This window comes from Varroa destructor, unplaced genomic scaffold, assembly GCF_002443255.2.
Source record: "Varroa destructor unplaced genomic scaffold, Vdes_3.0 BEIS01000001.1, whole genome shotgun sequence".
Classification (NCBI taxonomy): domain Eukaryota; kingdom Metazoa; phylum Arthropoda; class Arachnida; order Mesostigmata; family Varroidae; genus Varroa; species Varroa destructor.
Genome location: NW_019211454.1, coordinates 27,568,270 through 27,590,861, shown reverse-complemented (window position 1 = coordinate 27,590,861; position 22,592 = coordinate 27,568,270). Strand labels below are relative to the sequence as shown.

The following is a 22,592-nucleotide window of genomic DNA, read 5'->3' as shown; positions in this document are numbered from 1 at the left end:
CGATCGAAGAAGCCCAAGAACTCAGGAGATGAAGGAGAAGTAAATCTAAAGTCGGTGCTCGTCGATTTCGGGTTCAAGAGAGGACGGAAGAAGACGCAGGACATTCCCTATCATTCGGGCGATCCGGCTAGCTTTGAGGGAGAGCGATACGGTATTTTTTTTTAATAATTTTTCTTTTAATTTTAATATCTGAGTCGGATTGTTAGATACTTGTGTGAGCATTTATGCAATAGAGAGCAACACACGATGTTGCAGAGGTAAGTGAATTCAGTTGGAGAAGAGGAAAGCGCGGCTGCAGCAGAGCTGGAACGAAGGCCGAAACAACAAATCTCTGAAGGGAAGCATTTATTTACTGGCAAACTAAGCTATTCTGATCCTTCCAGTTCGTATGAAGTAAATGTGGTTTAATGCCGCATGAAGCCTTTAAAAACTAAGCTTTTATATGTTTTAAGTTACAATACACTTAACGGCTCATGTGTGCCTATATTTAAAAGTAATCAATTGTTTCAATTAATTACTGTCTTAGACACTCTAATCGCGCAGTCTTGTCACGTAAGAGTTTCATTTTTAACAGATCTTCTTTATTTCACACGAATTAAGCATATATTTGTCACTCTGTTGTCTGTGAATCATCGATTTCTAGCCTCTTTCTAGGAGTTAAGAACAAATTTATTAACAAGTTACGATAAACGAGACAAGTACGTTATAGATAGATATTTGGCGTTAGATTATGTTTGCGCGAGATCGCGCAATTAGAAGCTTTATATATTAGTTCTATAAAACTTGATTTAATTAGTTTTTTTTTTTTTGTAACCATAAAGGTGTCTACATACTAGAATAGAAAGCTGCCTTCGATTCGCGTATCTCTGAATTCTAGAAACAGGATAAACGTAATTTATGCGACACTTCACGGTATATCCATGCCCGCTATTATGAAGAATTCTAACTCCGAGTGACTAGAATAAATAATGTAGGTAGTCACATTCGAATATATTACAACGGACTGTATGTGAGACTTCCGAAGGCTAATTAATAGGAGTAGTCTAGTTGGGTAACAGACGACTGGTCGTAGAATCCGTGGCAGTTAACTGCACCTCTACGGACCTTAGAGTGATATAGGTTCTAATTTAAATCACAAAAAAAAAGTTGTACAGCTGCCGACCCCGTAAGAGCACTGCCATATCAGTATGAGGGGGCCCGGAAGGATATACCAAAAGCATTAGCATTGAATCATCCATCCGTCTATGTAGGCCCAATGCACGAACAGAACGTCCAGCACCAATAGGTAGGCCTAATATGAATGGCGTAAGTTCAAGTAATAGGTTGTCTTGAGAAACGTGTTACTGCAAAAGAACATGTCCGAACTCTACTTCCATTAATCGTAAAATCAGTGAAGGTGTTTAGTGCCGTCTGAAAGTAAGTGCATGGAAATATAGGCTTAGTTCAGAGAAATTTACGCCCTGAAACAGGTGCTTGATATGGCCGGTTGCTTACTTATCATAGCTCCCACGTACCAGAACTAGTTGATAAACTACAGTTAAAAAAAACTATAGAGAAGTGGTGCTTTCTATAATTGAAAATTTTGAATCAAAAAAATAATCTAGACATATATACACACGAACCGCTGTGCATTGGCGATAGATAATCATCACAGCAGTCCTAATGCTTCATCAGATATATGCGCTGGTGGCATTGTCCCATATAGCAGCTCTATATATTGTAAACAACTTGTGACATCTATCTTTCCATAGAACTTTAATTGTACTCATCCAAGCCAATATTGCATATTGCTGCCCTAATAGACTAGTTATTCTATATATAATCTTTGTATCGAATTCTGAAATGTTTGATGATAGCTATAGTGCAGGGCAATAGTAGTACCTTGACCTCGATAAATAAGAAAATAAAAAAATATCAGAAATAATTTTCTAATATGCAATTTTTCAGGTCGCGATGTAGAGTTGGTAATGGTAACGCTTGTTTTGCATTTATCGCGTCCGTCTTCAGGCTTAAGCTTAAGGAGTATATTCATCGCGAAACCAACTATTCGAAGATCGAAATGCCGAGGCATTAAAGGGTGGAGTTGCGTTCAAGTGGGTAATGGTAGTACGTAGATATTCATTTGTAGTGGTAGTGGTAGTGGTAGTGGTATAAGGGAACGCACATGATTCCTATATCTAAGTTCCAGCGTCGTTTGTCCGGAGAAACGAAGTATTGAGATGGTCTGACTGGGACATGCGCGCCATGAAACGGTAGTTTTTTCGTCCGATCTTTGAAAATAGTCCAATTGTCAAATTAAATATCCTCCAGAGATTAAAAAAAAAAAGAGTTTGCTTCATGTGAAGCAGTCGTCCGACCTAACTCAAAAATACGAGTTACACCGAGCCGGCCTTCGGACAAAATAAGGGCGATATGTTTATTTTTTTTTTACGAAATCGACAGGTTACACACGGGCCGGATACGCTTTATTCGGTAGCTTTTGTAGTCCTGTGCAAAACTAATAAAAACGACAACACACATGAGTACGTATCCATGTTCGCTGATAGAATAAGCGTAACGTCAGGATGATGACAGCTAGGCCGTTTACTTAGGTCAATTCTACAGCAAAAACGAGCTAGCTCATCGAGCCAATATGAAAGCGTCTTTCTTTAAAGCTGCCGCTATAAAAGTCGTGTTTATTATACTCGCGGCTGGCGGACTCGAATAGAATACTTCCACTGTCGACTTCTCACTCACCTGAACGACGGGCATTAACTTACTGATCGAACGAAATCAAGCTAGCATCAAGTAGTTCCTATTAGGACCATGAGCATACAGATGACGGATAGATGGACATGTCTGGATTGAGCGGCGGCCACACAGCCGCTGCTTGTAAAGCTGCTGTGTGATTAGTAGAAACGCCCGCTTCTCGGCCCTAACGGGATCAGTTTTACGATACAGTTGAATATGACAAACGCATGGAAAACTTTTTGGAATAATCTTTACCAAATACGATTTAATGCTAGAAGACAATTCGGCAATAATGACAATCAATAAAATAGGGTTCTTCGTTTTATGGCCTATGATATTATATTTATTATAGAAGATATAAGAAGAAGAAGAAAGTGAAGCTCTGCATTTGATGACTCATAGTTAAACTTCTTTGTTCAACAGTTCCATTGCCTACAGGATAACGATCAAATTTTTCATATTTCCGTCATTTGTCGGAATAATCTGATACGATAGGTTCCTCGTGGCTCATGTCACAATAGGGTACTGCTGATTTCTTTGTCAAGGCATCTTGGCATAGTAATAATTTATTTTTAAAAGGTTTTTTTTCCAAGACAAACATACAACTTACGCAGTTATAAATGCGATGGGTTTTAGCGCGCAGTTTGCTACAAATCCAGCTTTTTTTTTAAAAGCATCATGTAGACACAAGTGTTTCAGGCTTTACGTCCGGCACCGTCATGAAGTATTGCTGCGGATTTCTAGTCCCCAGCACTAAGCTAAATATGGGTACGCCCATATCCTACCGAACCGCCTTCCCTCTTCCAGATATAAATAGACAAACTCGTTATCATTGTAGACTCAATAAGCGGGAAAAACAAAAAAGGGACTAGTACGAAAAGTTAATAGTATAAGGTAATCTGTTTGATAAGTTACGAATATACAAAAGATATTTTTCATTAGTTTTTGTGCGCTATTTACATGCGTTTTGAACGCGGTCAGAGTGAAATGCCCGAATCCTTGGATGATCTTTTTCGCTCTAGGGATCGTGTCAGATCTATGACTATACTATGCTTTAGCGCTTTAATTTTTAAACGGCAAATTCTGGGCTCATGTCATCTTTGGTAAATACTTGACATGGGAAGCGAGCGCTTTATATTAGCATGATGCTTCCCGTTTGCTCGCACTCTGGAATTATATACGATTTATCCAAGGCCGCGGGAGAAACAATCTCTCCACTTTGTATTGACACATATTTAATACAATGGCAAGGGCTAGGATCCCTTTCAAAATCGGCCAGATGGCTGTCGCATTTGGTTTTTTAGAATTCCTAAGAGACTTACTTGGGAAAAATCAGGTAACAGTGAACGATGGCATTGTCGAACTGGAGCTCTTTAATTAAACTACTGAATGGTTCAGGGTGACAGCCTTAACACTCTTACTTTTCCCTGTACCAATATTATAATGAATCAGATCGGTGCTCTGCTTTATGCAGTTGACTTGCTTGCACTCCGTACAAGCTACTTTCTTGAAGCAATCGATAACTAATTTTTGCACCTTTGTGGATAGTTGGCGACTGGGGGGTGAACGCTAGACAGACGGAAGCTGTGAAAGTCCGTTCTGAGGGTTAACTTGTGGTATAAGACACTTCGCTACAATATATGAGCGTGCCATTCGATAAATTTCTTTTAAGCAGGGCAGTTACAAAAACACTTATAGCCACAACAAACATTGATAAAGTATCAAAACTCTTACTAGAAGTAGTACTAGCTCTTCTGGCTCTAAAGGTAGCTTCATAACAGCGTTTTGTATTTTGCTAATTTAAAAGTATGTAGCCACAAGCTAACGCCTTCGTTTAGATCATGTTAAGCCCGCGTTCTTAAAGCGCGCTTCGACTGGACGGTGTGCCATCGTTAAAAACCCACAGTTTCCCATACGGTATCAAACAAAGCTCTTTGTGTAGGATTTAAGAAAGCAATTTGACTTACTAGAAACGGCGGTGTACAAGCAACCCATGCATGAATATGGAAAAAAACAGCACCAATCAACCTTTCTTCATTCTAAATGACGAATGATTAGCGAAAGAGACTGACTAGGACTTTTGTTTAATCGCGTTTATATTCTATACTGATTACCATGAACTAGGGCACGCCTATCGATGCACGCAATGTAATGAGCACTATAATCGATATCACATTGGCCACTACGTAGCTATGACCTAGATGGCAGAACTTTTGCCCCAAGGCTTCGTACTACAATCTTACTTTCTACAACATTATCGCTATTATCTGTTCAGCCTGTATATGTACTCGACAAAAGTGTAGATAAATGATAATGACCCTTGCATTAGCCTTTTTTCGCTATTTAAACTTCTCGCGTTCTATCCGAATGAAACGAAGACAATTGCCACAGGCAAACGGGAAGTTGGTCCACCTGCCAGGCCCATCGAATGTTTTTCCTTTTGTTCATTTTTCATCCCATTTTGACAGTTCATGTATTCTTCGGCATTCTCCTTTTGTATGTACAGTCGCTGTTGTTTCATTCGTGTTCAATTCCCGAGGCGGTCATAGCTTAAAACCGAACGCGTCAATCGCTGAGGTGTATGGTAAGCGTGGGCATACAGAATTTGAAGGGAGCTCCTTTTATGCCCTTGCTAAGTATGGATTACTTTCGCCGTCATGGGTTGAGCCAGAATGGTGGGCACGGCTGTGGAGGGCAGTAAGCTACATGACAAAGCAGTTGGGTTTAAAATATTTGAAACAGTCGAATTATTTAAAGCGGCAGCGGTAGCGAACATTGCTTGCCTCTCTTACTCTAAAAGACCCTCTATTATTCTCTATCGCAGTACTGCCCACTTTCGCATACCCTTCTCTGCTCCTCTTTATGCTTTTCGTTGCATACTGCTCCCTGTTTTGGAGACGAGAACAAATGGTTGATGATTTTGAGAGGCAGGATGAGGCCTTGACAATGATCTCAACTATGATGAGAGCTCGTTGAAGTGGATTTCGAGGACTCTACCGAAAATTTATTGCAAAACTGGCTTTTCCTTTGGGTCTCAGCTTCATTGCTACCGCTGCCGCTGCCCTTTCTTCTCTACAGTGAATGAGCCATAATGAGCCAAAGTCAAATCGTGGTGTTTCTCCGAAGCGTCATCGATGGGCTTATCGCCTTCACTGTCTATATATTTAACTTTTGTTAGTCCTAACGGAGCTGTCCGCTTTAAAATAGGGAACATGCCAACAGTTTCGACAACTGCCTCATAAAGAATAATAGCTAGAGAAAAAAAAAAGCATATCCGTACAGCAGGTATAAGAGCTCACCTATAAAACTCGACGTGATGACTGGGGATAGTGGCGTCAAGCGATGCTTGTATTATCATTCTTTTTCTAGGCAACTACGTGCTCGTCGGCCACACTTTTCCCAAGACGGAGTTCGTTTTCTCCCTCTGTGTATGTACGGCGTCGTCGTTAGGGCAAGCACTGAGCACGCATGGAACTAAAATCGACGTCAGTAGTGATGGAGAGGCAACTCGCTCATTGTGGAAGCCTTAGTGGTGTGTAGACTATACCCCGAACGCAGTTCGGTGCCCCTACGAAGTTCATGACTTGATACAGCAGACGTAATTCGCAATTGCTGGCCTGTAAACGAACAATCGAAAGTATACATTCTACGCTGTACAAAAATTTCATTAAACATCACAACAGCACCGCTTCAGACAGCACAGATACTGAAAGAAGCTAAAAATTCGAACGTCGACAGCCCAGCCAAGGAAACCGTTACATTACGAGCCGCTAGCGATGGACGAACGATCTACATAAATGAAGCGATTTTTTTCCAGATCGTGTCTGGTCGTCCACGCCAACTTGTGTAATCGAACTATGTGTTGTCGTTGGTCAGCTGGCCGTTCTATCTTCACTATCGAGTCTTTGAGCTCCGCAGCGGAACGCGTTCAACATTGGAGCCATGCGCAGTCGAATGCAGTGGTAAGAGTGTACAGAATACGCTTGACCGACCCCGAGCTAGTTGAAGAAGGGGCTCGTTGACCCAACCTGTCCCTGCCTTGCCTCCCTCAGTGGTTCGTTCATCCTCTGGTGGCCAGTGTCCAAGCAGGCACGCAAGTAAGCAAGCATCCAAGAGGGCAAAAGAGTCGGCCAGAGACTTAGCAGTGTTGGCTGCGGTAGGACATCATAAATCAGGGGTGTATCATTCGGACAATGGCTGGTGGGGTGGATGCACCGAACCCCGGAGTCCATTGCTCCCCGGTCCGATTTCCCTGCTGTTGCTTGGCTCAGTTGCCCCTTTTTAGTCCCGTTCCTCTATACAAGTTTGGACTCGAGTTGGCCGTAGAATCGAGAATGTTGGGTCTTCATCTGTGAGCGCCCACGGCGCGCTCACGCTCCTTGCCTCTCATTCTCAGACGTTGCTCGGCTTCGTTTCATTATGCTGTGGGATCTTGAGAGCCACTTCAGACATAAACGTGGCGGCAGCGAGGCACACTTACACAACTTATATGTATATACATACACACGACCACCATTTCTCAGCTCGTTCACTAGCTACTGGACGAGAAGGGACGAAGACGAACTAAGGAGAAGTTGTAGGCGAAGGGGAAGGAGCTGATTGGGCCGGGAGCGGCGATGTGGCGGGACTATGCAGATAGCAGGACGCAGTAGCACTCGTATACCGAAGACGGTTAGCTGTGAGCAAACGGCAAGTCGACCGAGTGGTGGAGCTAGTCATGAAACTAGTAGTCGTAGTATGCTGATGAAGCTTCTAATGAGAACGTAGCAGCGCCGCCTTCCCAAACGGACACGATTAAGCAGGCCACGTTTCAGCTAGCCGCTCCCAGCTTTCAGCATGCCGAGATGCTTGAAGCTCGAAAGGATAAAACACAATTGCAGAGACATAGCGCTAATCTAAGTATACCTTCAACACCCATTTTTTTGCTTCCTACTCGTTCCCAAGTACGCCGAACCCAAACAACGTATCATATGGGGTGTAATTATAATAGAATCAACATTAACCAACTACTCGTTTTGTCGAGATCACTTATGTCGGCTATTCATATTCAGGAAAGCCTGTGTCGGCAGTCGCTAAGGAACATGTTCGTCACACAGGTGTCGCTTTGGAGGCTTTTGGTATAGCGAAAGTAAATATACGCATTTGTTTGTGTCGTCTATATACATTGCTCTCTATCGTAGAAGATAACTTTGGTGGGGAAAATGGTTGCTCTTTACAATATAAACTGCTGAAGGCCCTCATGTTACTTCCGGACTAAGGAGAAAAGGTAAAATTTGCATTGTTAGGCTCCAGGCACACAGGAAAACATAAGAATACCTTCTGTTCACTCACAGTGAAATATCTGTATGGAGAACAAAGAGAAAAATCACTGAAACTGAAGGACAGAACATATTAGTTATGTTTGTGTATTCTTTGTTTTTGCTATAGCTCACAAGCAGACCCGTTTCGTTCGAGCTGCTGCTGTTGTTGCGACAGAAGTACAGCCACGGAATCAAATTCAGCCAAAGAGCTAAACGAAGTTGCGCAGCAGACAAAAACGAAGTCTGCTCTTTTGAAGCCGTTTCTCATGTGTCAGTTGTTGCCACCCGCATAGCTGAATTGGCTGCTTACTTAGACGGTTTTAAGAGACAAAGCTATTTCTCAGAGAATCGAATAACGACATGCAACAGCAATCCTTAAACGTCAACTTCTTTCTTCGCGGTTCCCAGCACTTTCCCCTGATTGCGCTGGCTGTCGTCGATATGAGTCAGCAAAATCATTGTTTGCTCCATTCATCATCAACTCCTGCTACTTTGACTAGGTTTATCAGCCTGCTCAGATCGTAATGCGACAAACCTTCGCGCTAAGCTAGATTGCGGCTGTGATAGCAGCAGTTGTAACGGAAGCATGCGGGAACTTGACATTGCATGCGACTTCGTGATTAGGCCAATTGCTATTCATACGGAGCGGAAGGGTGTTATGAATAACTCGCTCGCAGCTACGACCCATTGGGACATAGGCGATTCCATCGGACCCAGCGGGGAAAAAAGCGGGCGACAGAACATACCACCATCAGTTCCCTTATGAATTCATGCTATGCAAGCTTCTTCGAGTTGATGAGTACAGAGGCTGTATATATGCAGTGGGAAGTTTGTTTGAGATGAGCAGAATTCGTCAACTATCGCGCTGGTTGCTAATTCTCGCAGAGATTTCATGCTTTTTTCATGGACCATTTGATGAGTTTGTCTTTGCCACGCACTTTCCTTCCTCAAGCCCCGCTGATCAGCCATTGCGTGGCTTTCTTTGTCTTCACTCGGTAGAAGAATTTGTTGACACGCTCACATATTTTAGCATATTTTCAGCAGAGAACAATGATGTGCGTTTTGTACTATGATTCACGTCGGCCTTACTTTCGTCGTTTGCTTTAGACACTAATAGTTCGCCGCTCTTACTTCAACGTCTTTCATCTTCAAAGTATTAAAATTTCTATTTTTAGCGTAGGTCATGGTTGTTTCCCGTTTAGATCCATTTGTTAAATGTACGCCTATATAATTTGTGTACATATGTTTCTAAGGCAGCGTTGTCGTAAGCATAGTGCAATGACTCTTATTCTACGATGCCTCCCCGTTCGCATATAGTCAGCTTGTATGAGAGTAAATGTGTTTATTTCATCGAGAAAGGAAAAGAAGACCAATTCGTAAGTTGCGCTGGCAGTTTCGTTCGTGTACTTTCGTTAGATGCTGCAGAAAGAATTGCACTTTTGGGAGCAGATCAGGCTGTTGTTGTAGCAAATTTATGATTACCCCGAATCCATTTCCAGCGCCTTAAGCTCTCCATGAATGTGTAGCCTTCTCAACGCACGTATTCAATATTTCAGTTGTCTCGTCTCTCATTTATCGTGGCGTTGCGCCAGAGCCGACTCAATGGTTTATGATATTTCAAGTGCATCAACCGGATTAAAGAAAAAGGTGGTAACAGAACCTCGTACAGGGACTCGATAGCTGTTTCAATGATTCGACGAACCAGAATCGACGACACAGGGTGGAGCATCAAATATCTAAGAGTTGAATTCACAAAGGTAAAATACGAACGGTAAGCTAGCTAATTTAAGCTTCCTAGAAATAATATAGGGAAAAATTATGAATTCTACAAAACATCAACTAACCGATTATTCGTCTTGTTGGATTTCACTCTGAAGTCAGGAACTTATTCGACTGACGAGGAACTTGACATTAAACGCATGATCTTTCAAGTCTTAAGTCGCAATGAAGACTCGATTTAAATAAGTTTAAATTGCAACCTCGCACAGTATGAACATTGGGCAAAACTATGATTCAGTGCTTCTGCTTGCATGTGACCACAAACGTGTCGTCCGAACTAAGGCCGATCAGTTAAGCTTCAGAAGAGCTGCAACAAGTCAAGCTCGTCCTGAAATCGTAATGTCATGAGGAAATTTGGTGTTCCGGCGTGCTGATTTGAGATCAGTTTTTTGCCTTAGCTAGTTTTCTCAAGGTAGCATCCGTAAGGGCAGTAGAATGGCAGTAGCTGGTTTGTCATGCTGCTACCACCATCGGCCTTTTTCCGCACTTTTCCGCTTGCCGAGCTCATAGAACCTTCTATACTTCGTCACTATGTGATGCGGCCGTTATGAGGGCGCTGTAGGCTCTGGGCCTGAACCGATTGACACGACAGGCGCTCGCTGTTTGGCTGCGGCAAACAGAGCGATTACCAGTGTCGGTCAGCCTATGTTGTGGGGACCTACTCCGCAGTCGTTTTTTTCCTCCCTATGCTCTGTGTAACATAGACATGGAACCAACAAACGAACCGGGAGGCGAGGGTCTAAGGAACACGCCGCCTGATGCGGACTTTTGCTGGTGGGTTGCCTAGCAATAAATATCGCAAACAAAAATTGGCCCCTTCAGCCCCGATGTAGAGCTCTGGGCTTCAGCTTGCAATGGCAAGCCTTTTCTAGCAGCAGCAGCAGCAGCACAGAGGCTAAGCTTGGCTTTACCGTAGTTTTCCCGATGTTGTTGCTGCTGCAGCTGCTGCTGTTGCTCTTCCCTAGCTGCTCGTTTTTCCTCATCCTCCCACTTCGCTCGTTCTCGCTTCGCCCGGACGCTACGCCGTGTTGCCATCTGCAGCTGTCGAAGACGCGGAGAGTTGAGGTTGCTCTCGAATCTGGTTATTGTCAAAGAACACCCAAAGATGTACAGCTGATCTATGCGACAATCACCGGTAGGTGGCGCGCCACGATAGCTATCCTGAGGTTGTTCTTTCGACCATTACGCCTCGAAGCGTTTGCGCGGCAATAGTATGTGTTTTTTTGTGCGGACTGCCTCACAGATGACCTTGCATGGATGGTTCGGCAAGCTCATCATCACTACAATACTCCCCTATCTATATTCCCCCTGCGCCTTCGAGCAGTGCGTCACAGATTTGTACATAATATAGAGACGGCTCGACCGACGGACACAAACATGCAGTCATGCACTTTCATACCATTTATTTAGGCACGTATCTTAAATCAATCTCACCGATATCGGATTTAATGCGAAGATAATAAGAAGTTAAATGTTCATTGTGATTATCTTATTATTATATGGTAGCATATTATGAAACAGTGTTATAGTATTAGAAGATCCATGCAGTATTTTAGTCTGCTTATTGCTCAACAAATAAAATCGAGTAAATATAGTAAGTGTTATTCCATACTGATTCTGCGATAATCCGAAATCGGTCGGTACGCTTTATTCGCGGTTGGAGAAACAGTATGTCTTTAACGAGCTACCTATCTCTCTCTACCTACATACATACCTACATATATATATATGTAGGTAGAGGGAGAGGGGGGAGAGAGAACTGAGTTACTACTGGGTTGAACGCCTAAACGTCTCTCGCACAAAATAAAGATCTTTATTCTCAGATTTACACATTTTTAGCTTTAGTAAGCGCTGAAAAGGAACCGTGCCAGAGCTCACTGATCCAATAGTGCACAAGCGCGACGTCCCTCCCGTAAATGTTGGCGTAATGGTAATATTTTCTCTCGTCTGCTTCGGAAGTCTACATATTTTGTATCAGCATCAGTCACGTCTTCACACGTCACCGGATTTCTAATTCGCGTACGGGTTTCTCACTCTAGAAAAAGACACGTTCTCGCATGCAAGTGCATATCGTATCCTCAGGCACCTTCAGCGGACTTATGTTGTCTTCGTTTCACGAAGATCGCACTTCAGCAGATGTATGACTTGCATACAAATTCATAGTAGCAAAATCTTCACGCAATGTAGTTTGCATTGGTGTTGGGATGTGAACATTCCACTTACGCAAGCTAACTTGCGGCTTTAATCACCTCCGAAAAATCGTCCTATCATCTGTTGTAGCTTTTTTCTTGATTTAATAACTCGTGTTGTTTAGTATGTGTCGTGTCATCGATTATATATATATATATTCGAAAGTAAAACTCCACGGATATTTGAAGCGGGGCAAAACAGGGTATCGAAGCATTACCTCCTGCGAAGTCTACTTGAGATGAAATGTACGATTTACAGACATTCTAATAGTAGAACTATTTTCGTGTACTATTGCATAAAATACTATGTTTGCTATACGTGTGACATGAAGGGGTTCCTATAAGCACTACAGACAAATGTCACTGTAATTTGAAATGGCAATGCCAAAGAAGGCTTTAGTTGGCGGGGTAAGTTCAACCTATAAATAATTATAGGCCTTTTTCTGACGTTGATAATAAGATATCTAGAGATAGGGAGACTATAAGTATATATAACAGGCGTGTGTTTCGTAAGGATAGATGTCTTGCTTCATTGTGGAAATTGCCGGCTGCAGACTTTCTAGGGATGGTCAAGGTGTGCGTGTCGCGAAAGAAACCGATGCAGAAAATTGTGATTTAAGGAAAAAGACTTGTATAAAATACAATTTTCGTTAGTCATAACCCGGCTCGTGCTCTGGAGTAACAAACCACTGTTGAAATTATACTGTGACTTCAAAAACATTCACAACCTCAACGCTCGCTTATTTTTCGTGCGGTTTGACGCTTCTTATACAAGCGAATATATTTATTGTTTATTTATTATTCGTGCTGCACGTAGTTATGCTCTATTGTTGATCATCGCGGTTACCGTTGCAATGAGTTCACAACAAATGGACATGGAAAAAGACTGTTTTTTGCGTCTCCATTATTCACTAGTTTGCGTTTATCGCTGATGGGAGGGCTCACGAAAAGCTCCGACAATGCGGTCACACAACTTGTCAAAAACACTCGTCGTTGCTTATGCTGCCAAAAACAGTTTCGGTGCTGTGGGCAGGTTGAGCACAAGACGACTTATTGCGTGAAAAAGTATTTATTACGTAATTGAGCAAGCTCTTATCCGCTGGAACTTCAATATCATCCCGCATTATCAAATCGATTTTTTGTTCGAAGGTCTGAGAATTAATTAACAATGAAAAAAGGCAACACTCCATATTTAGTAGCAATATGAACGGACAAAGCTCCTCCGCGTAACTAAACTGCAAGGTCTGTCTTCTTCAAGATCTTCGATATATCGAAGAAGGATGCAACGGAGACTGGACAACGCGTCCTTTAATGCGTTTTGGTGAAAAATCAAATTTATTATTACACAATGCCACTCGATAAAAGCGCCTTCCTTAAACAGGAGTACAGCGTCTTCGATCCCAGGTCAAGCGGAAAAAAAGACTGGTGTATGCCAACGACTTTCGGCGACCGATTCGTATCGGTCCTCTTGAAGGTGATGTATTTTCGGCTATTTTATTGACTGCTCATTGTAGAATCCTATTAGCTTCGTTTCGGACAGTGTCCCTTCAAAATTACCTGCCCCCAACAACTAAATTCGACCACACTAAGCTACAGATCGGAATGCCTTTTGCTACAAGCATCAAGGAACCGTATTAAACTTAAACAGTTTACCCCATTCTAGATAAATCAGTAATGCAGTATGCGTTTCCCGAACTATACACCGAACGTATCGAGCATATTTAGTTGACACCGATACGTGGGGCCGCGAACGCAGTCAGGCTGCGGAAAAATTAATCAGGCTACATCGAAGCTCTAAATATCTGCAGTCAGCGAGGAAGCTTATTATAAGGTCTATCTGTACCACGCAGGGCTTGACTGCATAATATGGGTGTCATTTACGTAACATCCTATTTTGTGTCATAGGTCGTAATTGAAGCCTCTCGAATTATTAAGGAATGATTTATGCTATGGAATATCTAGCACACTGTACCGCGTGTAAGCAAGCAAATGGGTTTTCACGAACCCACTTTAAGAAAAAAACAGCTCAGAATTGATTTATAGGCGTTCCTATTTTCAGATGAAGACCCAGTGCGATTTTAAGTATCAATACCGAAGCACCAATTTCCAGTCCTTTCGTGTCGACCGATAATTATATGGAACCTATTGGCAACCTGTAGAATGTAGAGACTGCTTAGTCTATTGAGTGGCGCTATTTGGAATGTTACTCATATAAAATGCCATGTAAAGCGACTAATGAACGGTTGAAATACTCATTGTGACCGCCGGTAAAACCATTAACCTCTGAAGGTAGAAAACGGTTAACGTTCCTTTGCATAGACTGGCTATTCTGTTCCGCGTAACAGGCCACTCGAGCATGACTGCAGTGATTATACATATGTGAGTTGCAATATTTGTGTGCAAATGTGGAGGATGTATCTGCCTGTTAGTCCGGCACAGCTTATGTACACATTGTCTGTACGCTGCTTGTGAAGTGTACTCAATTCGATGGCTTTAATTCAGTAATTGATGTCGGAAAGGGTTAGCGAAATCACCCGTTTTTTTTAGGCAGTTTTTAGGGAAAATTGAGCTGTTTGAAAACTTTTGGCAAATTTCATTACGCTCTCGTTATAGACTTTCTATAAAGTTCGCACACACGTGTCTCTATCTAATTTTCCGACGTTTGTGCCTTGGAAACCAAATTAGCTTAGCAATAATACGACGCGTTCATTACGAGAATATCATATAATTTCCGGCTTTGTTTCTCCCAGCCTTCGCCTGACCGGCGGCAACCGAGACCGATAACCGCTAGCAGACGCGCGACGCATATCGCTTGTAGATAGCTAACAGCATACGGCCAGAGCTAGAAGGGCAAAACGGGTCTGTTTGCCTTACGGCGTTTGCTGGCTGGGTATGCCAACTCGGAAGATTTCAAGGCCGAACTGTGACGATATCGCCGTGTCGGCCTCGCTCTGAACGCCAAAGAGAACGCCGCTTGGTATAACAGCAGCAGTGTGCAGTATAGTAGAAGTAACGGTGTTTTGGTCATTTTTTAAAAATAACCTAAACGGCAAGCGCGTCTGACAGAATTTATGATTGTTCAACTTTGCTGAACTCACTGACGGATAGTGATTTTTGTTTCATTTAAACAATGTTCTTTTCCGTGGCTAGAAAAATCTTGTGTGTATATTCTCTTAAGTGTTAATGTTTGTGAGCTTTTCGAGCATTCGCGACTCTCTTGAGGGAGGCGCCAAAACATAAAACCGTAGTACTGGACATAAACTAAAATAGCTCTTTTTAGTTTAATTGTATATTATGTTATAACTAAGGCGGCTTATAACTACCTACTACTACTATGACTAATTCTAATGGAGTAAATTCCGGGTCATGGGCACATTTAATTAGTTTTTGGTCAATAAACGATAGGTCATTAATACTTGTGAGTACACAGCCTCTATATGGGCTCTCCTCTGCCTCTCTGAGGGCTAAGAAGTAAAGAAGAGGTAAATGGGTAAATACACCGGCCCTGTTCTGTCTTGTGTTTGTGACTTGATTATGATAACGGCCGTTCAAAATTGGCTGTTTCAGATATAGATTCAATTCGACAGCTGTTTGTATGGCATCAGGATTGATTGATAAAGCCGTCTGCTCGTCTGTTATAAACACACATTATTCATCCATACCTACCGGATGGGAACGGTAAGCGGACGTTCTTATTTATGTACTGTTTGCCAATGAGTATTCTGTCTCGAGAAGGCTCTATGGTCGCCACGCAACACCTCACTAAACCATCTAGATATTAATGATTCCTAAAATCATTTTATTATCAGTAGGGGAAAGAGAAAGTGGATCCGATGCAGTCCGCTAGTGGCCGGTTCTCAATGTACATCGTTGACCTCTCGGCAATACGCATGAGGCACTTGTTATGCCAACGTAAAATTAGTTACTCAGCTGTTAACTGCTCATTCGCTTGAGGTTGCGTTTGCCACTGGTAACTATGTGCTCTGATTGCCGCTGCTCCTACAGTATAAACTAAAGCGTTCGCGATAATTACTGCAATTTGAAGGTTTCTTCACAGTATGATGACGCTTGACGTTCCAACATTTCGGAAAAAGTGCACCGAGCACTTTATCTTGTATGAAATAATATATATGTTGAGGCCCAAAACCCTGGCCATAATAAGGCCGGACCTTAAGTTTCATTATTTCAAAATATACCGGTATGGGCAGTCTTGCTATTAAACCTGTTGCCAATTACACATATAAAAGAAAATTCAGACATCGGTTTTTTCTTTGGCGTAAGTCACTCAAGGTGAGTGCAGGAGACACTTTGAAATTCGCAATGAGAAATATCACAGGCCATGGCCGTATTTAGGAGCTAGATTTGCCCTCGGGCTTTGTTCTGCGCGCATTGATACATGTATACGAACTTAGCGTAGTCAACTAAGGCGTGATTATGCTTTTGATTTTTAGCACATTTTACAGAACTATTGGTTATATGTATATTATAAAAGCAATGAAACGGTGCTCGTTAAGCTCATTGGAACCCCTTCGAATACAGTTATAAAGCAGACAACTCTATTTTTTTGTACGGAAATTTACTAGATATTGGTGTCAATGAATACGTCCTTAGGAATACACACATTTCTTTTAAATCGTTAGTGCAACGATTTACCGAACGTACGGCTGGAGAATGAATATATCTGACATTTCTGCTTTCCCATTGTAGAACTGGAATTTGGCTCATATTGTGAGCCTAACAAAAATGCACTACATTTACAATCAATGGATTAGGCTTAGCAATCATATTGATTATAAATAAAGTTAAACAGAGTTAACGTCAGCTATTTGTAACAGCTAACGAACGCTGGGTAACACGAAGGGGCCACGATGTGTTTCATGGAAGAGGAAGCCATAGCGACGCGCCTACATATCCAAGAAACGAATCTGGTCTCTGAAGCTTTGTTATGCGCGGTACGTGCGAGCAGGGTGGGGAACTGGGAGCCGAGGGTAGTTTTTCCAACTTTAGACCGAAGACAAGAGGAGGAGAATTCAAAGGGGATTCCGCCTTAGACGAAATGAGAGGTGATGTAGGGGAATCGCACATGGTAAAACGAAGCAGGGCAGGCGAGACAGAAGAAAGGAACGGGGCGCGGTGAAGTCGAGGGAGATGTCTGGGTTCTGAGCGGTGGCGCAATGCAAATTTTACAAGCTACTTACGGTCGACTCTTCTTCACACCGGTCCGGGCGTAAAGGCACCTCTCCCCTTGTCCTTCCAAATCGTCTGTTGTCCGATGGATGGTAGATATAGGTATATACCGCGACGTCCATCCAACCAAAGACAGTGTACTGTTACAAAAACACACTGACCGAGCGGCGAAGTAATGCAGGAAGGCCATCGAGGGACGGTTGTATTGGGAGCGCAGACCTTGCTCAACACGACGACGCCAACGAGGAGAGCGCATAGAAAACGATCACTGGACCTCTGTGGGTCTCGAGCTCATGAGCTTTCACGGAAGTTGGAACAGGAAAAGGTGCGAAAGGAGGCCCCGTACTTGTTATGTAGTGTTAGGGGGTCTGATGGCAAAGGCAGAGGATATGGGCGAATTGAGAAAACCTAGCAAAGCTGGAGCAAAAACGAGGAGAACTGAAAGAAGTTACTGTGAAAAAATTGCAAAGGGTCGGCCAAACAGGGCGAATACATACTAGACGATTGTAGCAGGTTCATAGCTATGATGGCGGCGCTCCTAGAAGATCGTATTTCATCACGAAGGAACGGTAAGGCCAGGCAGCAGATAGTCGCCGATGTGGTGTCTTTCGAGACGCTTTAATAAGATCGTTTCGGCTGTATTCCGTCGTTGCTGGACAACACATACAGACACATCCGCGCATAATGTTGCTGCTGAACTACTAGAGTTCTTGCCTTCTCGCTTGGGAGTTCACCCAACTGATAATATGGCGGTCGGTCAGTGGATTGGCTAAGCGGACGCAGTATCGACTAGTCTTAACAACTCCGTGGAATAGATGAATTCGATATAACTGAATTAGAAGCCGAAGCAGTAGGTGCTGTCGCCTCTGCGGCTATTGCGATACTACGATTTCGGCCCGAACGCTTTTCCTTTCTCACTAGCTTCCACACAGTCGTTTACTTGCTATTACGTGCTACATTTTGTACTTTTATTAAAAGAAAGATTCGCAGCTATATCTCACTGCGCTTTACTATCGATAGTACTTATTAAGTGGCAGTGACTGACTAGATGAGCGCATGCGTAGTCGATCTGCGGCATATGTCTGCTTGCTCGCTTGTGGGTGTACAAGCGTCTCGGTGGGCTGATAATTGCTAGGCAACGACAACCGCAACTTGGCGCAGCAAAAGTACGCCGAAGTTACCTTTGATCCACCTATTGAGTAAGCAAATAAGTGGCCATACAGCGGGTCGAATTCGATGATCGAGTAGAGGCTCAAACACAAAAGGGGACGTGGCTGTTTGAAACTTGCGCTGCTTCGTGATAAAAATCATTCAAAGGAAATGACGCAGATCATCATGTTCGGGGGCATATGTTCTCATTCTAATGCAGCTGCACAGAGATGACGATCACATTGTCGAGAGTATTATTGATGCTGCTCCTACACCATCATCACCGCTTTCTGTTTCTTACCCGCCTTCTCGTACTCTCTTCGCGCCCCCGCCGCCGCTGCTGTTAATTGGTAACATGTAAAAAATGTGTCGGTCGGCCTAGTATAATAGTACGAGCTTGGTATGCGGTGCGGCGAGTAAACGGGCGAGCATATAGAGAAGAAACGGGTGGAAACCCCCACGGGAAATGTTGTGCAACGTAGTGTTCCTGTTTCTGGGGGGTAGACATAGTATTCATATCATGCATTAGGCTGGGGTAAGCCTGTAAATTGAATCATACGAAAAATGGAATGATAATACCGTTGGGATGGAGATGGCACGACCGCAGAAAGACGTGTTGGCTGGATCGTTCCTGAAGTTTATTATGACTTTGTATTGCTTTGGCTATGTCTACAAGAGTTTCCAATTTTTATGAAAAGGGCCAGGGACGGGCAAAACACAATGAATGCCGTGTTAATGAAAATTTAAATTTCCTGCAATACTTGATTAGCACCTGCTCCACGAGTACGGAGCAAGCGGTTAACAACTGCTCCGGAGAAATAGGACATGTATTATGGCGAAAGCAAGTTAAATACGTTGGACACACTATGGCCTTGCAAAACAGTTGGGTACAACTGCTGTAATCTTTGATGGAAGACTTATGTAAGACATCTGCGTTCCAACACAACACTTGAATAGAGCTCTAACTGAACCAGTAACGCCTGTTACTGCACTCGCGATATCTCACAGCTATTTGAGCCGGCCAGTTCCAATCAGTTGAGAATTTGACAAAATTCTATTAGCTTAAATCGTACCTACCCTTAAATGGGTAGGTAAGAAATTCTGTCGGTGTCTCTCTATCTGTGCAGGCGATCGAGACAAGTACGCAATAAAAGCTGGGTTTAGCCTTTTCGTTGTATTGGAATTCACGGAAATTGTGAAATATTTAGGTACAAATATGTTTATTTATACACAAATTATTGCCCTTTTTGAAGTATGGTATTCTTGATGTGCCCATTTTTATTGCAAACATAAATAATTTTCATGGTTCGCTCTGAATCTACTCTGGAATCCGTGCCGTATCAATTTTATATGCAGTTCAGCCGGCATAACCGTTCACGTCTGCGACGCGTAAATACGCTATGATCCGATCAGCTGAACTCAGATGGTTCGTTTAGCCCGTGCCATTACCCATCATGAGAAACTTAATTTTCTTAGATTTTTGTTACATTTGCTGACGACACGGTGAGGTTATACAGAGTCTCGCTAGCTCGCTCGGTAATAGGATTTCTGACGTAAAATAAGATCCTCTTTGTAAAGGTCGGTACATTAACCTGAGTGAAGAATGGTCAGATGGTGGCGCTTTACGTTTTGTACGTTTCATAATATAGTATTATAGTACACTGTTCGCTGACCCAAAATAACTTTGCCATTGAAAAACCCAGTTTTTTTTTTAGCTCGCAGCCAGTGGCTGATAAAGAAACAACAAGCCGGTTAAATTCTTCAGTTTGTTCAATAACTTGAATGAGGTCGATACAATCGCGTTAGGGTTGCAAGCTCTCAATTTAAAAAAAAAAACAATAATTTTTAGGATCTCGTGTAGACGAGATACATTCAGGAAATATTAGGTTAAAAATGTAAGGATACGAGCAAAAATACTAGGAATAATATATATATATATATATATGTATATATATATATCTTTCTTTTCTGTCAAAAACGTTGCCAAATGAACATAATTTAAGTTTTTCGCGTAAAATAGTTTATTTTATTCTTGATCGATATATAACAATAATGTTGTAGATTTCAAAAACAGAGACTAACGATATAAAACTGGAAGAAGCATAACAGAGTGAAAGCTCAGTGTCTTACATATGCACGTATATCCTTATATTAAGCTCAGTGTATCATGAAACAATAAAAAGAGCAATGTCTGTGGTACTACTCAGACAACTATGGGCCCTATATATATTTGCTATGGCTGCTAAGTTAGCCTCTTATTATGTAAAAGTTTTAGGTATTTTAGGTAAAAGGCTGCCTTGTGTGATACAAATCTGTCCAATTTTGCCAAGTTAGTTTACGTGAACACGTCCTTTTGTCCTTACTATTACAACTTTTCTTTTTTGAAACTAGAAACAAGCGTAAGAGCCACCGCAACTATCACTGCATCTCATCAGCAAGAGGAATCAGTTTCGTGCAATTTTTTTAAGGTCTACGGGCTTTGACAAAGGATTTCGCGCCAAAAGGCGACTTAAATGATGGTCAGTACAACACCGTTTTTCCTGCTGAAATAGAGAAAAAGATGGTAATTGACAAGCCTCACATACCTTACTGTATAAGAGATCGTTTAGGAGACGAAATTTCCCTGTGGAAAATCTTGATGCAGATAAATTTAACAGTCATAGTATTTTCATAGACTAATTATATTAAATATCTATATATGAGGCAAAAATAAATGCCTACAATGTGTAGTAGTTTAATTAATTATATATATATTACATCCTATCTATTTCAGCATTTGTCACATCAACTTTTTACTTTATCACGCATGTTGTATGTCTCCTTGAACGACCATCGTCGTCAATTGATAGTATAGCATGGGTAAATTTATGAGTCCCAGCAGATCGTCCCATAAATAGACAATCGTCTAGTGTTATTTTTATGATCAAGCTTATTTAGAAAGAAAAATTTAAAAATTAAGTACCCTCAGGTGACATTAGAATTATGCGCAAGCTCAACTGTGACTAGAGTCTATAGTCTTAGTCAAAAGACTGCTTTTTCCGACGTTTCCACCAATTTACTATGTAATTGAGTCACTATTATAAATTTAAACGAAAACGGTAATCTTTGAGGATAAATATTATACACAAACCAGCTTCTTCTTATTGTATCTCATTTCGACGCAGAAAAGTCACAAAGCGCAGCGAGGCGTGGTAAATTACCACAAGGGAAACACTGAGAACAGGGAATGGTGGCAGCGTGACAGCTTAATGCAAACGTGAAAACACGATGGCGGAGAGGCGGTGAGTAAACGAGATCGTGCTAGCAGACGAGTGGTGTCGCATAAACGACAACAATGACCGACGAGTTGCTAAACCATCCAGGCCTTCGGCATGCCGAAACTGGCGTTGAACTTGCGTCGTTGGCCTGTTCGCAGTAAGCACTTGTTTAGTAAGGGAACAAACCTTTAGCGATAACAAAAGTAACAGCAGCCTACCACGAAAGCAGACTCCTTTTTCGTGCTTTGTTTTCACGTAAGGTGCAGCTAAAGTTTCGTAAAGACTAGGATGTTAGGTTGCTGAGTTCTGCTCATGAGCACTTGAGGCGGGCGTAAGATATTGTATCTATAAGGAGAAAAGAATGTCGCAATACCCGTGGTATAACTCAATGGTAGGACTAAATATGGCTATAGCTCAAGAAACGCGTGTTCCAGTGACGTGCTCACTCACAAAAATAAATATACAAGGCGCAGTAGACATAGGCTTGCAGTGGAGGTTACACGATGGCAAAATAGGGTTTTAAATTGGTTGAAGAAGACCAGGAATCGCTGCGCTACGTTCCGCCAACGACACATTCTGCACATTGTACGAATGGAGCATGCTGTTTTCACTTTGGAAAAAGGTTGGTTGAAAGGGGTGCTGCCTCGACTGTAGACCTATGGTCTTCATATATATATATATGCTGCTTGATATAATATTCGCTCCTTATATTATATGTAAGACAATGTTGTTAATCACTACGGCAGACACACTTATATTTCAAGGTATTCGTTGCTACAAGTAGCTATTTAACTACTTAATAGAACGAAAACCTTGACGAGTTGATGAAGAAATAGGTCTTTTTGAGCTTCGACGGTACAAAAAGTTTGGAACGACGGAAGTTTTAAAAATCGGAAGGCAAACTCTGTTAGAATTATTAGCAAAAAGCGACAAAGTTTATAAACGTCGGCCGAAATATTAAAACTAGAGCGATCTATTACAGTATACTATGGAAAAATAAA

The 22,592-nt window shown here is 42.1% G+C and overlaps 1 long non-coding RNA gene across 3 annotated transcripts; it reads left to right on the top strand.

Annotated features, from left to right (window-relative positions):
- The first annotated feature begins 1,952 nt into the window (after window positions 1-1,952).
- Window positions 1,953-21,678, top strand: LOC111251531 (uncharacterized). Of its 3 annotated transcripts, none has more exons than XR_015330651.1 (4): window positions 1,953-2,093; window positions 9,587-9,787; window positions 20,726-20,853; window positions 21,499-21,678. It is a non-coding gene; the product is annotated as an uncharacterized LOC111251531 (long non-coding RNA). The 3 variants fall into 3 exon arrangements; XR_015330650.1 differs by lacking the exon at window positions 1,953-2,093 and adding an exon at window positions 9,294-9,406; XR_002673831.2 differs by lacking the exons at window positions 1,953-2,093; window positions 9,587-9,787 and adding an exon at window positions 15,541-15,676.
- The last annotated feature ends 914 nt before the right edge of the window (window positions 21,679-22,592 follow it).